The sequence below is a fragment of the Nannospalax galili genome, unplaced genomic scaffold (genome assembly GCF_000622305.1).
Source record: "Nannospalax galili isolate Female #2095 unplaced genomic scaffold, S.galili_v1.0 scaffold769, whole genome shotgun sequence".
Lineage (NCBI taxonomy): Eukaryota > Metazoa > Chordata > Mammalia > Rodentia > Spalacidae > Nannospalax > Nannospalax galili.
This window is the reverse complement of record NW_008360306.1, coordinates 1,708,183-1,712,389: the sequence shown is the minus strand read 5'-3', so window position 1 is coordinate 1,712,389 and position 4,207 is coordinate 1,708,183. Positions and strand designations below refer to the sequence as shown.

Below are 4,207 nucleotides of genomic sequence, written 5' to 3'. Positions count from 1 at the left end.
TTTAATCATGTGTATGTGTGTGGTATGCATGTGAATCCAGTGTGTGTGTTATAGGCTGCTGTGAGCTGTCTGACATCAGTGCTGGGAATTGAACTCAGGTTCTCTGGAAGAGCAGTATGTACTCTTAACCACTGAACCATTTCTCTAGCGCCCAAAGTATATTTTTTTAGGTTCAAAAAGGGGGTTGGAGAGATGGCTCAGCAGTTAAGAACACTGGCTGCTCCTGCAGAGGACCTGGTTTCAGGTCCCATCACCCACATGGCAGCTATCAACTGTCCAAAACTTCAGTTCCAGGGGATCCAATGGCCTCTTCTGACCTCTGTGGGCATTACACATGCAGGCAAAACACCCATACACACAAAATAAAAATAAACTTTTTTTTTTTTTTACGTTCAAGAAGGATTACTAGCACTTTGTGTCTGTGTATTAGCTGGTGGACACAGGCATGAAAGACAAGTGCAAAAATAAATCCTCTTTTGCAAACCAGAATTCACTGTGCAGTATGAGTTCTGATGCATGCAAAAAGGAATATGATTCACAAGACAACTCAAAGTAGTGGTGCTGATGAGAGACTTGTCTTGAGCATGAGATCTGGAGTTGAAGGTACCCGTCTTACTGTGAATGAATGTTTGTTTCAATGGAGCATTGGCATACCCTAGTATTGACCATTGTATTCCTGAGCAATGGCCTAGGAATCAGTATGTTCTGAATTCCTCCTTGTTAAGAGAGTAGAGTGTCAGCAATTGAGAAGCAGATCTATCCTAAAGTAATTCCTAAAGTAAACTGTTTCAAGAATTGACCAAAGACCTCAGAGGGAGAACTTTGATGTGGACATGAAGGAATCACACATGAAATCCCTTAAATAAAAGTTTATGGGCTAAAAATACAGAATTCTTCTGCATAGAGCCAGTACTTGCCAGTAAAGTAACCAATAAAATACATAGATAAATAAGAAAGAATGTTTGTGAACTCACCATTTTCTGTGCTGTATTGTTTTTAAGCAAAGCAGATCCAAATTGCACTCTTTAAATTTCCTTTTGTATGTATTTATTTTAACACAGTTCTTTAGTTAGAAGACATTCATAATGATGATTGAAATAAATTCCACAAGGTCATGAACTAACAGATACACCATCAGAACCCCTGTTATATTCAGTACTGTTTAGTGTTAATTAATCAATATTGCCCTGCTTTCAAAGTTCACATAGTGGGGACATCAAGGTGGCTCAGAGGGTATAGGTATGTGCTGCCAAGCCTGATGACCTGAGTTCAATCCCCAGGACTCACATAATAGAAGAAAAGAACTGACTTCTAAAGTTGTTCTGACTTCCACACCCAGACCATGGGATGCATGTGCGTGTACACACACACACACACACACACACACACACACACACAAATGTAATAATCTTTTAAAGTCTACACAGGTTTCTGGTTCAAGATGAGATGGTTTATGTCACTCATTCCTCTGGTTCTAAATGCAACTGATTATCCTGGAAGGAATTCAATAGACAGTCATATGATGGTTCTCAACAGCAGAAAGAGGCTGGCTGCCTGGGGACCAGAGAGACACTGGGGTGAGTGTCCTAGAGTTTTGCATCATCCCCTTTATGTTCCAGTCTGGGAATGAAAAAGACCAAAAGCCCCACTCTCTGGTCTATTGTTTTGGAAAAGGAAAGGGTCAAGGGTATGTGTGCGAGAGAGATTCATGTTCCTATGGCAATGATAGACTCTGGGCCATCTGACCCATCCCTGCTCCACATCAGGAGGCAACAGGTGCCCCTTCATCCACCCTGATAAACTGGGACACCGATCACTCTTATCCTCCAAACCAGTTGTAAAGAACCACCTTTTGCTGGTGATTTCTGGTCATCTACTCAGTAGCAAGATAACTGAGGCCAGGCATCTCCTAGCCCTTCATCCTTCAGCAGGAGGAGAATCAGGTCGAGTCGCCTGGCCTCTACTCAGCAGCAGGGCTACCCAAACCCCAGCGCGCCTGGCCCTTCTCTAGCGGCAGAAGGTGGTCCAAGCCGGTATTATCCCTCTCCTAGTGGCACTATCAGAAATGGAATGGAAACACTCTTCAAGTTTGGAACCAGAATCTTATACTCTCTACCTGGTGGTGATGGGAAGCTCAGGAAGGACCAGGGAAATGTCATCACCTCTATCTGTGGCACCAGCAGGGATCCGTGGGGAACTGAAGCAGCAGAGGACAAAGCAAATCTGTGGAGAGATGGCTCAGCGTTCAGAGCACTGGTTCAGTTCCCAGCACCCATATGGTGGCTAAAAGCTATCAGTAACTCTAGTTCCAAGGGATCCAATGCTCTCTTCTGGCCTCTGCAAGCACTAGGCACACACGTGGTATACATACATGTGTACAGGTAAAACATACACATAAAAAAGTTAATTGAGAAAAAAAGAAGACTCAAAAACTAAATTGTCCTTAAATTCATCACTCACAAAGGTAGGAAGGGATTAAGTAGGATCAAGAGCTGCGAACATGATACCCACAATATCCAGGAGATGATGATGATAATAATAATAACATCAACAACACATACCCCCTTATACCAAGCACCAGCAAACAGCTATTCCCACTCCCATGATCATAGGGACATTTCACAACATTTAAGATGTGAAAAAGCCTAAATGTTCAACAGATGGATAAAAATACTGTGATAAGCATAAGTGTACACACACACACACACACACACACACACACACACACACACGGAATATGATTTGACCTTAAAAAGAAGCAAAAATTGCAGCATGGATGAACTTTAGACACTGTAGTAAGTGAAATAAGGTGCTCAGAGCAGGCTGGATATGACACATCCCCATCAGATGAAGTATCTAAACATGTCATATACACAAAAACAATGAAACAACCAAAGTCATGAGAGTAAATTAGCCAGAGTGAGGAGAGAGAGAGGGAGAAAGAGAAAGAGGGAGCGAAGGGAGAGGGAGTGAGGGATAGAGGAAGGGAGAGAGAGGAATGTAGAGGTGCTAATCAACAGTTATATAAGATGAAGGACTTCAAGAGATGTGCCTTAACCCTGATGTGTTTTGTTGTTATTGTTTTGGTGTGCAGGGACAGAGTTTCAGTATGTAGCCCAGGTTGTCCTGGGACTTCTCATGTAGCGCAGGCTGGTCTCAAACTTGTGGTGTTCCTCCTGCTTCTGCTTCCTGAGTGCTGAGATTATAGGCAGTAAGCCACCACAGCCAGTTTAAGATTACATATATTTTTAAATATTCAAGATCTTTTTTAAAATTTTTATTTATTTTTATTTTATGTATATGAGTGTATTGCCTGCATTTATGTAAATGTACACTTGTTATGCAATGCTGCAGAGGTCAGAAGAGGGCATTGGATTTCCCTGGAACTGGAGTTAAGGACAGTTCTTAGCCACCATGTGGGTGCTGGGAATCAAACCTGGGTCTTCTGCAAGAGCAGTCAGTGCTCTTAACTGTGGAGCCATCTCTCTAAGCCCCTAAACATTCAAGATCTTAAATGTCTGTTAAAAAGATGGATTTCCTGTCAAGATTTCTTTTTTCAACAAAATAATATAAAATATAAGGAAGAATTCACTAATACGAGCACAAAAGGAAGTGTTATTACGGGTTGGTCATGCCCATTAAAAAGATAAAGGACAGATAACGCAGCCCTCCGCGCCGGGACTCCCTAAGCCACATTCACCCTTCCATCCCCTCCACCGTTTTATACTCCTAGTTTGGGCCCTGTGCCATTCCTAGTCTTGGGGCCCCAGTCACGTGGAGAACCAATACTGCTTTCTGATCCTTCTCACCCAGATCAACTCAGTCCCTTTCTTGGGCCCCAGGAGTACCGCTTCTGGTCCTGGCCCCGCCCTCACCTCTCTCTGCTTCCCTGGGCCTGCACCACCGGCTAACTCTCCTAGCCTGCACTACTATCCTCGGACCTCTTGGGGTAAGTCTATAGCACAGCCCTCCGAGCCGGGACTCCCTAAGCCACATTCACCCTTCCATCCCCGCCCTCCGTTCTATACTCCTAGTTTGGGCCCTGCGCCATTCCTAGTCTTGGGGCCCCAGACACCTGGGGAACCAATACTGCTTCCTGACCCTTCTCACCCTGACCAACTCAGTGCCTTTCTTGGGCCCCAAAAGCACCGCTTCTGGTCCTGGCTCCACCCTCACCTCCCTCTACTTCCCTGGTCCTGCAACACCC

The 4,207-nt window shown here is 44.1% G+C and overlaps 1 non-coding gene across 1 annotated transcript; it reads left to right on the top strand.

Annotated features, from left to right (window-relative positions):
- The first annotated feature begins 407 nt into the window (after positions 1-407).
- Positions 408-533, top strand: LOC115068665. Its single transcript, XR_003847994.1, has one exon. It is a non-coding gene; the product is annotated as a small nucleolar RNA SNORA40 (small nucleolar RNA).
- Positions 534-4,207: the final 3,674 nt, after the last annotated feature.